The sequence below is a fragment of the Leuciscus leuciscus genome (assembly GCF_965113295.1).
Source record: "Leuciscus leuciscus genome assembly, chromosome: 9".
NCBI lineage: Eukaryota > Metazoa > Chordata > Actinopteri > Cypriniformes > Leuciscidae > Leuciscus > Leuciscus leuciscus.
In genome coordinates, this window is record NC_138733.1 from 37,409,145 (window position 1) to 37,422,027 (window position 12,883).

At 40.2% G+C, this 12,883-nt stretch overlaps 1 long non-coding RNA gene across 1 annotated transcript; it reads left to right on the forward strand.

The window, feature by feature from the left end:
• The first annotated feature begins 6,054 nt into the window (after positions 1-6,054).
• LOC309506795 lies at positions 6,055-7,549 on the forward strand. Its single transcript, XR_014208914.1, has 2 exons — positions 6,055-6,488; positions 7,068-7,549. It is a non-coding gene; the product is annotated as an uncharacterized lncRNA (long non-coding RNA).
• The last annotated feature ends 5,334 nt before the right edge of the window (positions 7,550-12,883 follow it).

The following is a 12,883-nucleotide window of genomic DNA, read 5'->3' on the forward strand; positions in this document are numbered from 1 at the left end:
TCTCACTGGAAAAGACTTGGGAACTTCTCTCACTGGAACGGACTGGGGACTCGGGAACTTCTCTCAATGGAAAAGACTTGGGAACTTCTCTCACTGGAACGGACTGGGGACTCGGGAACTTCTCTTACTGGAATGGATTCGGGAACTTCTCTCACTGGAACGGACTCGGGACTCAGGAACTTCTCTCACTGGAACGGACTCAGGAACATCTCTCACTGGAATCTCTCACTGACAGGAATAAAGTCAGTCTGGTTAGTAATAAGTGAAGCTGGTAATGCTGTTTGTGGAGTTGTTTAATCCTCCTCTGCTGAGATCTTCACAGATTTAATGTCTTCTTTTCTCTTCAGTCGATTTCATCTTAGACTGTGTCTAAAGTCAGTTGTAGTTCTTGTGTTTCTGCTTGTCTCTTTTTCTGTTCTCTTCTTTCCTTCAGTGATTCTGCTTGTTAACAGGCTTATTAAGGCTGAGATGACTCCATATTTAATATACACAGACTTTGTGGCTCAGATAAGGTCCAGTTCTGGTTTATTTCTTTGCTCTTGGCTGACATGTGGCATTGCTATGGCCTGCTTGTGGCCCAGATCTGGCAAACAGGAGTGGGCCACCCAAGTGCCGTCATTCCACGCTGCATGTGGGCCAGATCCGCATTCCACAAGTGCCAGATGTGGGCCGGATCTGGGCCGAAACAATGTTGCTATCTGGGCAGCCATGTCTGCACATATATGTTTGTGCATTAAACTGATCCAAGGGTGGTTCGTTGCATTTCAGGAAGATCAGATTTGAAAGCCTTTTGATGTCGAGAGAGTTTCTTTTATCTGTCAAAGTATCATTCATTGAGCTGAAAGCTCGCTCGCATTCACTTGTTGATACTGCAATGATGTGGACAGCTTTAAGAAGAGGCTTCAGGGCTGCTGGTGTCTTGGAAGCTTTAAGGTCTTTATACTCCCTAAATCCAAGGACACTTTCCCTCTCCCCAACTCTGAATCTCTGACATAAACGTCTGACCGCTGCATCCCCATATTGAATATCTAGAGATGCAGGCCAGGAGTCAGAATGGAGGACCTTGATGTCTGAGAGGAGGTGACTATCTGTCTTTTCAGATGAGGTTCTACTGACATGTGAGGAAGTTGTTGGAGTCATCCTGCACTTAACATTTTCAGCCAGGCTACGGAAAAATTGCCCAGGGTTGATTTTTATAACCCTCTGATTTTCATGCACGCATACATTTCTGAAGATTTTCTTCTTTTCAGCTTCAATTGCAATTTGTGTGTAGGGACCAGGTGTGGATACCATTGACTCAAACACCCGGATTTGTCGGTCCAGCTGCCTGTCGGCTTGATCCAAAGTCATGTCCCGTCTCTGGAGCATTCTTGAGAGGTCACGGAGTTCTGTGACCTCTCAAGAAACCACAAAAGAAACAGTAGTGAGAACATCATTGAGTCCTTTGTATTTTGCTCTCTCTCTTGAGTCCCTGCTGGTATCAGCAGCAGCACTTGTAAAGTGTACCTGCAGAGCTTGGTAGTTCTCCCATACTGCTTTCACTGTTCTCTCACTTGAAGCAACCCAACGCACTGATAAAACACGGCCTATCACAAGGAGACGCTGTCCAACATTGTGAGCACTCTCGGTTAACTCCCTTTGGTTTTTTGGGGATGCATGGTAGAGGGAGTAAAGCTGATCTAAAAATATTTTAAAGTGGTTGATTCCTCCTACCTCCTTCAAAACATCACAAACTGCCAGTTCCAGTCTGTGATTGGAACAATGCCAGACAAACAGGTAAGGGAATTTGGAACAAAGCTGCGCAGCAACTCCTGCTTTCCTCCCAAGCATCACTGAGGCTCCATCACAAGCAAATGCCAACAAATGTTCCTGTAGGTAGTGAGGGTCAAAGCCATTATTATGAAGACATCCTAACAGTGCTTCAGTGATGTCCTTTGCTGTGGTCTCCTGCAGCTCAATCAGTTCAAAAAATATTGTGTCTGGCTTTTCACTGGAAATAGCTGACCGCAGGCACACGACAAGCACAGACTTTCCATTTATTGTAGTGGATTCATCAATGAGCACACACAAATTTCTTTCATTCATCACTATGTCATTGCAGGGTATATGCAGGAATCATAGAGATGAATTTACTACCTTTTACTACCTTTTTTACCACCTCCACAATATTTTTTACTACCATCACGACATCAAGCAGCAGCCCTTTTTTTGGGGGTGGGGTGGGGTGGGCGGGGTATGTAAAGCACCACTTACTACTTACTATAAGGTATAAGTGTGACACTGTCACACCCATCATACAGGACATATTAGGTACACTAATGTTTAATTGTTATCATTAAGTAGGCCTATATTGTCATTGTCAATTATGTTTTTTTTGTAGTGTCGAGTTGAGTTTCAGTTGTCCTTATCTTAACCCTAGCCCTTGAGTTATCCTAACCATAGCCCTTAGCCCTAATAAGGTGAATAATAACCTTGGCACTTTGTCATTGCTATCAACTCCGACTCACTCAGGGCTTGACATTAAGCCTTTTCATGTGCTTGTCCTCTGGACAAGTAAATCTGTCATTCACTTGTCCGAGTAAAAAAGTTGCTTGTCCGGAATGTTTTTGGTGTGTGTGTGTGCTGTAAATATAATTTATTCTGAAGAAATATCCTCATCTGTGTTAAATCAGCTCTGATATATTTAAATCTGCATATTGTCATATCTGCACCTTTAAAGGGCCACCCCCCCCCACCCCCCCAATCTTATTCAATGTATGCTTAATCTTTAGTTTTAAATTTTATCAATAGATTAAATTGGAATAGCCTAATAAGATACTATAGGGCTGTTGTTACCCTAGGAAGGGCTGATCAAATTAAATCATTTACACTGAAAATGTACAACTGCATTAAATAATGTTATGAATATGAGATCGTTTAAAATATTTTTGAATATACAAATAAGAAACGTTGGAAAGAATGATACTTTTAAACATGAAAGTAAACCGCCAGTAGGAGGCGTCAGGCGACCGTCTTAATGAGCGAGTCATTGAGTCATTCATTCAAACGATTCGTTCAAACAACTGATTCATTCAAGAATGAGACATGTTTATGAATGGGACATTGAATCTTTGACTCAGCCAATTCGTTCAAAACGCTGAATCATTCAGTAATGAAACACGGTGAGATGCGTTACGGTTCTGCTGTGATCTTTGTTTGGAACTATTTTTGCTGCTGAAACAGAACAAAAACAGTCAATATTGTGTCTAAAATGTAAGTAACTTAATTTGAACTGTTTATTGAACTGTTGTATCAAAAGCAATGTCACATTTTCAGTCGTGATGGTACTCAAGAAAACAGCACTCGTCGTGTGAGGTTGCTAAACTGTATCATATGTTAAAAATATTAAAACACATTTTGAATTTTGGCACTGGCAGTAACGTTATGTTGTTAACTGAGTTTAAACTGAGTTTACATTTGTTTGGATTTCTCCTCGAGAGGCTGCGCGAGCCTCAACAGCGCAACCTTGTTACCGTCAGTAGCCTAATACATCCACTATCGATCGCAACTTACAATAAATATAAATACAATCAGAATCATTCTCTCATTTTAGTGATTCCCTAGTTATTTATAAATTTTTTGTTATTGACGTTTAATTAGGCTACTTGTCCGGTCGGGCAAGTAAAATTCTCTTTTACTTGTCCCTTCAAAAAATCCACTTGTCCCGGACAAGCGTTAATGTCGAGCCCGTCAGGTCCTGTTAGCACCGTAGCCTATATATATTTTTTAATCATGCTAGATGAAGTTAAAATATGGAGACACAAATATTAAGCAAAAAAATGGAAACTCATATATTGAGGTGGTGATGAAAAATTTACTACCAAGTCAAATTGCGTTTGTTACCTTTTACTACCTTTCAAGGGCCTTGATTTTGGTAGATTATTTTTACTACTTTTACTACCTTTTACCACCGCGCGGACACCCTGCATTGACTACCTTCTTTTTAATTTGAGCTGCAATGTGATCCAGTATATTTGCACATGAGTTATTAGAGTGCAAAACTCTGCCCATCTTGACACCATTTAAGACTTGCAACTGGACATATATTGGCATGTCTGTAAAGGGACGCCCATGCTTGCCAATCTTATAAGCTGTTCTAAACACATTGCAAGCTGAAGCGTAGTCAGCCTTTCTCATATCTTCAATGTGTTTTTGCATTGTATTTTGTGTTGCCTTCTCTTTTATTTCAACTGCTTTCTTGTGATAAATTGAGTCTCTGTGCTCTTTTATTTTCTTTCGTAGTGAGATTTGTTGTGCAGCCTTGTCCCTTCCAAAAGACGAGATTAAGCACCCACTCCACTCCTGCGACACTCTCTGCCCTTGCTGCATGTCCACGCGAGCACAAACTTGACTACACACACTACAACCCAACTTTTGATTTCTGCTCATCAGCCACTTGTAATTTGTGGAGATATACCGGACTTGTGCTTGGGACCAACATTCTGGCCACTCATGCTCGCTAACGCGGCTGTTGTCATCGGTAGAAGTGGTGTCACTCTCGTCCTCGTCGCCACTTGTGAGAACCTCATCGACCGCGGCACAAGTGCTGCTTTCATTAGCTTGCGTCTGACCTGCAGCGATATCATTCTGGCTTGGTGGGGTGTCAGCCAGCAAGTCCTCTGATTCTGACCTTGTTCTTTTACTACTCAGAGTCTGAAGCCAGGAGAGCATATTAGTGTTCATTGTATTTGTATTTTAACCGAGCAGCTATGGTTGCACGTTTCACACACCCTCTCCAGACCACGTTGAGTTGTTGACACTGACAGCGGCAAAAGCGACGCATGCGCTTTTCACTTGTAAAACTCAAGGGTGTATGGGTAATGTAGTCTCTGCTCTCGGTGGGACGAATTAGGAAGCGTGCATTGTGAATGGCGCTCTGAAAAGCGTCAGCGCAGTCAAAGGATTAAAACAGATGTGCAAATGAGCGTACCGGTACGCTAAAAGCATGTTCTGGGCGCACGGAGAGGTGGCGGTACGCTCAAGAGCTATATTTGGAAGTGGCGGTACTGAGTACCGGCGAGTACTGGCCCACTTAAAGCACTGATCTGTATTATATAAATCCCATATAAAAATGCTAAACACATAAGGCACAATATCAGAAATGACTAATCCTTTCTCTCTATTTGCCAGTCCAGTCTACAAACAACACAAACAGTTTTGACAGACTTTTAGCAGTGAAACTGTTACGGAACGTAGACTCGGACAACAAGAAGATGGAGTTAATGGAAAGTTTTATTCACAGCTTTGAGCAAACTGGCAAACTGGTGAGTATAAAATTCAATAAAGACTTTGGAGGAAGAGTAATGAATGATAACTTTACTTCCCTTTTGTTACAGGTATAGGAAATCATGGATGGGAAGATAAATGAGAGGTGCAGTGGTGAGTATTCTGGTAATCCTTGTTTCCTCAGGGGGGCAGACAGAAGACACTGGATACATGCTGGAGATAGACACCAGAGATAAGCTAAGTAGTCCACTACGTATAAACGAGGCTGGACAATCAGGGGAGATGAGGTGTGTGCTTTTATGTGGTGCTGATGATGATGGTGATGAGTAACAGGTGCAGGTGATAATCTAAAGAGTGCAGGTGAGAGCCAGGGAGGATTATTTGAACTGTTGTGCAGAAGTGACTGGTGAAATTGTGACAGAAACCCAATGCTTTAATACCCAGTTCCTGAAATAGTCTAATTCAGTATGCTGAATTACCTACTTTTCAGAAATTACTGTGTGGCGGCTAGGTCTTCGTCTACATAAATCAACGCCAAACAGACTCAACAAGGTGTCACCTAAACCTGGCATGCAAGGCATACACCTCAGCTGGACTGGCTCTGCACACAATTGCCATGCTGCATGTTTATCAAGTTAAGCTCCTTAAAAGGGTATTTCACTGCTGGTAAAATAGGCTTTCAATAAAAAAAAACTTAAACGCCCATAATCCACTGGGCAAGGCCACTCCCAGTCTGCTCTTATTGGATAGGCTTGACCACCTTGCTTGAGTAGGAAATACTTAAGCTGTGTCCCAAAGTGAAGGCTGCATCCTCCGAAGGCCGTATTTGAAGGCCGGATGGCCGTATTTGAAGGCCGATTGCGTCACCGCGGCGCGACGAAGGACGTCCCAATTCAAAGGCTGCATCCTTGGAAGGTCGCATTTGAAGGCCGATTGCGTCACGCGGCTCGATGAAGGCTGTCCCAATTCAGTTCTGCATCCTCCGAAGTCCGTATTTGAAGGCCGGTTGCGTCATCGCGCCGCGACGAAGGCTTCCCTGATTCAAAAGCGACGCCAAATGCACCCTTCGTTTCCCCGTGAAAAGAAGGATACATAAATGGACACTTAGCGGCCTATTCTACCCCATAAGTCATTGCGCGCCGTTGACGACAGCATTTATTTACTTATTTTTAAAGGCGGCCGAGACTAGAGATCGGTGGTGGACAGCAAATTCACATTTAAATGTAAGTATTATGTTTTAATTTACTCAAATAGCTAGCGAAACCAGAGTTAAATTTCTTATAAACTTCTTCTTAACTCCTTCGTCACCATTGCGTGGCTACATTTATCATGTAGTTTTAGGCAAAACTTGTGGTAATAACGTTATTAGTTTAACGACCTATTTGTAATATTTGCACTTGTGTATTATAAGAAATATCACTCACCCAATAAAGCCCAAAACAATAAGAAAAGCAGTAGATAAGGCAATGGGGTTTCACTTTTATGTGTTTTTGTAGTGCTGTCATGCTATTTGGGTATACAGAAATATGATTTCTTAAGTATTTTGTATGCATGTCTTGATGTGTCATATTTTGCAGTGTTAACAATGCACTTAAGATTGCTCCTCTGTGTTAAGTACCCTTTTCTGCTTTTTTAGAACAATTCAGGAAAAAATGGGTTTATATATATATACAGTATATATATATATATATATATATATATATATATATATATATATATAAGAAAAGTAATACACACATCTTTGCTGAAATGTATTGTCCTGTTGTTGTTAACAAGCCATGGTTCATTTGCTCTGCCTTTAGGATTGCAAGTGTCCTGGGACAGGTGAGAGTGTGAGTGGGAAACCCACTGCTGAAACTTGGCCCTGGTTTGTCCTCATGGATGAGGTGTTGGGACAGAGGCATTGCACCAACCCCCCTGTCCTCATCGCCTCAATCCCTGAGGACACACCAGGGCCGAGTTCAGTAGTGGGTGCCCACGGTGAGGAGGAGCCAGGGGCAGCAGCACCAGCACCACCAGTAGCACCAGCACGAAGGCGGCGAGACAGGACGGGTTTTTGAACTTGATCAGAGAAGAAATACAACTACAGAGGGAGGCAGAGGCGAGGAGTGCACAGGAAAGAAGGGAGAGGATGGACAGGCTGTTTTCTCTTCTTGAGAGAATGATTGAAAAATGTTCTACATATTCTTGTTTAACTTTTTTCACTTTTATTTTTTAAAAGAAAAATTATGTACATTTATTTTTATGCTACTTTAATTGTGTAAATAAAAGAGAATGAATTGTTCTGGACATTGTTTATTTTTGTAATGACAGTAATACTTTCTGCATGAAACAAATTCTATAGCTTTTTATTTTTTCAAATAAAATTGGTAAATGAAAATCATTTGTTCTATAGGCTACATTAAAGCACTTTTTCCAACTATTTACAAAATACGTTAAACATATCAAAATCAACATAAACATTTAATTTTACAATACATAAAATAAGAAAAAAAAATGATGTAGACTCTATTGAGCTGAGCTGCTGGACCGGGATGGGCTGCCCCTAAGGCCTCCTGCTGGTGGGACATCATCTGGGATTGTCTCCAGAGCGTTTGAGTGCATATTTCCACTATCCACTAAGTTGTCTACCAACAGGTTTGCAGGGCTGATTCAATCGACGGCTTTCTGAAAAAAGTACTTTTAATAACTACTGCATTTATATTAGGCTACTACTGCATTACTGCGTGTATGTTGCATTTTACTTCTGTATATTTTCAATATACAGTAAAATCTGGTTGTTACATTATATAGCTACTTTTGTGTAGTTTAATGTAATCATATTGTGATGTGAGGAAAAAAGTACTTCAGTAGGTTACTTCACATTTGTAAGTGAATACTTAACGAAATATGCAGTTCCGAAAATTAAAGTAACAAAATTAGTCACAATATTAACAAATTGTTGCTCACTACAGCAGCGTCCCATATCAAAGGGCGCATCTGACGCGCTCGGACCGGTCTAGCCTACGAAGGACTGTTCTTGTCGCCTGGCAACTGTGACAGCTGCCAATGACGAGCGCGAGAAATACTGGACTTTTTATATTCAATTGGGTTTTGTATTCAAACAGGGCTAAACCGAAAATACATGACCTGGCAGCGCCGGGGCTAAAACATCCTCACCATGTCCTCAAGTAAAATATAAAACATAAAAATGAATGACAATAGCCAATTCTGGCTCCATAGCTGTTTACTGTATCAAAATGAATGATCAGGATAGTAGCTGTCCTCTCGCACTGTTGCTTGGCGCCAGGAGCGGTGATTGGGAACACCTGGCTGCGCAATTAGGAAATCCAAGGAAGGCTACATGGAGCGTCCTTCAGAGGACGCATAGGCTGCATCCTTGAAGTCTGCGTCCTTCGAAGGATGCAGCCTTCAACATTGGGACACAGCTTTAGACTTTTAGTCATAATGGTGTCAACTAGTAGGCCATGTTTAGACTGCCAACAAAAATCAGATTTTTTGGGCATATCCAGATTTCATCCAGAACACGATGCAGTCCAGTTCAAAGTCTAGACAACAAAAAACACATGAAATAAAATTTTCAAATTTAATTCAAACCACATTTGAAGGTGGTTCATTTAGGTTGTGACTACAGCACAGAACATCTCATACTGTATATATAATGTGAATTAAATCCTTGCAATGCTGAAAAAATTTATATTTCATTTCTCAAAAGCATCGTGAGCTAAGTTGATTGTAGGGCCAAATGAATTGTGTGGTGAGCGCACTGGCGCCGTTGTACTGTGGCTGCCGTCGCATCATCCAAGTGGATGCTGCACACTGGTGGTGGTTGAGGAGAGATCCCCTGATATGATTGTAAAAGCGCTTTGGGTGTACAGTAGTACATATAAAAGCGCTATATAAATGCCTCATTCATTCATTCATTCAATTGGTGGCAAAAGCTCTTCGATCTACCTAGCTCAGGATGCTAAATGCAGCCCTGGACAGTGGATCTGTAATTCCCAATAATGCTTTGCAAGGGACTGCATTAGGAGAGTAAATTTAGGGATTAAGTGTTATTTTATGTGTTTTTCAGTAAAGAGAAAGATGTTGGTAGTTTATATTAATGTTTAATGTTCAGTTGGATATTTAGAGTTGTTTCTGTTATTGAATTTTGTGGTTACCATTGTGCTAAAGAGTAGCGCTTGTGCTCAGGCTGTAGGCACGCAGAGTTCTATGTTCAGTACTGACAACCCCTCTTTACTTAATGGTTTACATTTTGCATAATGATGAACAATACTGTTGACCCCATTTTTAAAAAAAATTTTTATTTAATAGTGTATTTACATCAAGGTGAAAAAGGACTTTCATATAGATATAGATATAGATATAGATATAGATATAGATATAGATAGATTATGTAAAGTTTAAGTAATTTTGCCTAGCTGGAGAAATCCGGTTATATCTACTGACAGGTATGCTTCAGTAAAACCTTGTTTTTCAAGCTGGTTGAATTCAGTTATAATCAGTAATCTTAAATAATTTATTTCATTTCAACAAACCCAGTCATGTTACCACATGAAGTAACATTTCTGAACTGACCTTTTTTTTTTTCAGTGTAGATTCATTCTTGTGATCTGAAAAGTGTTGTACATTATTTGTATTAAATATATACATATATATTGATTTTTGTGTAAATTGATTACTTGCTCCTGTGGATTGAAGATGTAGAAACACCAGCAAGGTCTGCAATGATGTTTCTGTAATCTGTGGAACTATCATTGCAGAATGTTTTAAAGGTGTGATCTCTTGCTAAACCAATGGAGAGCTTTTGAATTATGCTGTCAGGTAACACTAAAATACATTCTTATCTTTGTTAAACTAGGTTAAATTTTGTTAAACAAAGGTAACATGATTTCCATATATCTGCCTGCCACCTTTCTGTATCTCTGCTTCTGTGTTTTCAGCATTTAAACAGAGTGAAATACTTTCTGTAGGGTGTTTTTAAAGGAGAACAAGATCATGTTTTCCAAAATAAGTCTTAATGTATCATTGAAACAAGAAAAATAAAATTCTATTCAAACTGTCAGTGTCCAAGCATCAACAATTCAAAACACATGAGAAATATTTTGGAAAGTTGCCGTCATTCCTCACATTCTTGAGGCAGACCAATGCCCTGGTGTTATTGAGTCAGGTGGCCTACACTCAATGGGCACTTTATTAGGCACATCTTTCTGATACTGGGTATCAGCCTGATTTATTTTTTTGGGTATGGATTCAACAAGGCACTGGAAAGATTCCTTACATTCTGGACCATGATAAACATCACACAATTACTGCAGATTTTTTTGACTACACGTGCAAAAAAACGTTCCAAAATAACAACAAGAGCACAAGGAAAGGGAACATAAACTATTGTAATGGGGCGAATTAGGATGCAATTCATAACATTACACTGTGAATGTTTGTGATGTTCATTTGCTGTATAATATGTCAATGAAGATTCAGGGAGCAAAAACCTTTTTTAAAAACTTGTTCTGAACTAATGGTTGTAATGTGCCTTTGCATTTGTTATGCGAAGTGTTTGGTTCCGAAGGACAGTGGTTTCTCAGTTGGTCAATGTAACGGCCATGAGACCTCACCACTGGCTCTGATATTTAAAAGAAAAAAGACATTTACTCATGACGCGTGCACATCTACCAACTTCCTCTGATTCTACAGTGAAATTAGGCCAACAGCTACCCTGGTAATCCAGAGTTCTCGCGAGAGCACAAGTTGAATTTGCTCAGCGAGTTACTCTAGTGTCGAGTAATGATGCTCATTAAATATGCCCCTCGATCTGAGCTGCACCAATCACATCGGGTTATCTGATATAGGCGGGCCAGAGGCGAGATGACGACAGCGCTGTGACGTCGAAGTCATTAGTAAACATTGCAAGATGGCTATGGATGAACACCAGTTGTTTGAAACGGCTTTGTACGCTACAATGAACGAGTTAGACTTGGCTTTTTATCTAAAACAGGAACAGAAGACGCCGCTCGAATCGATCCTTTGCAAGAAGGACGTTTTTGCTGTTTTGCCGACCGGATACGGTAAGAGTATAATCTAGTTAGCTCAGCTGGTAGCTGGGGTTTATTGTTGTGATTGGTCGTAGTGTTTTCCAATTGCGTGCAGTGAGATTTTCAAATGCACGCTTGGTGCCACCCCTCGAGCTGGGCGATTTTCATTAGTCGATGCCAGACCATTAATCTTTTAGATTTAGGTCTGGATTTCCAGGCTAGCCAAAAGCTGGAAATTGGCTGAAAAATCTGCCTTTTCTTCTATAACTTCAGACGTCTCTCATTAACAAGGCATTTTCATCCACAGAAGTGGAGCTCACTATGGTTTGTTTGTTAGTTATTTTGTTTTTCACAGACTGTGCATGACAATTCCAGGAAATAATCACCTACAATCATCCCAAGATCAATTCACTTGAATAATATTCTATTTCTTTACACACTCTACACTAATGACTGTATTAGTCCTTCATCCATCACAACATACTACAAATACTCAGACGATACTGCAATCCTGGCTCTCCTCAACGATCACACTAGCATTGCTGCTTACCATGACACGATATCACACTTTACACACTGGTGCACAGACAATTTTCTCCATCTCAATGTTGAGAAAACAAAAGAACTGGTCTTTAATGCACCCAGTCTCAGTCGGATCTCCATTCATGGCAACATAATAGAACAGGTTGAGAAATTCAAATATCTTGGACTCACCCTGGATAACAAGCTCACTTTTGACTATCACATAAAGGACATCCATAAACGCTCCCAACAGCGTCTGCATATTCTACGAAAACTAAGTTCCCTTTACATTGCCCCTCATCTTCTGTTACTACTGTACACAAGTATTATCCAGCCCATTCTGTTATACTGCTCCACCAGTTTTTACACCATGCTGTCAGTTACCAACAAAAACAAACTGAATAAAATCACACACATAGCTTCAAAAATAATACACTCCCCTACACCCAACATCTCAGAACTCAATGACAGAGCAATAGCCCGCCTTGCCTGGACAATAATAACAGACCCAGAGCACCCCCTCAACTTCCACTTCACTCTCTTGCCCTCCGGGCGAAGATACAGGACCCTAACATGGAGAAGGGCTCGTTTCAAAAAGAGCTTTGTACCATCTGCAATTTCAATCCTTAATAGGCTACAAAGTTGAACATTCACTTTTTTGTGTTTCTGTTGTTGCTGTTACATGTGTTTTGTTGTTGCTGTTACATGCCAGTTGCGTGTGCTGTATGATAATCTGTGAGAACAAATTTCCCGTTAAGGGACAATAAAATTATCTATCTATCTATCTATCTAAATCTGATGTTTGGTTTTACCAACATCTGAAAATCTTGACAATAGCTTGTTCCCTAAATCAATATTCCTTATATATTAAACGCCATATAGTCCAAAATTAGAATTTCAAAAGGTGAAACTATCTATCTTTTCATTTTCACGGATTTTTAGACGTCGACGTAATTATTGTGCACCAGAGAGGACTCTAAATGTTTGTTCCGTTTGTCATGTTTGATATGATATAATAATAATTAATATATGATAAATTTATTAAAAAAACAACACAG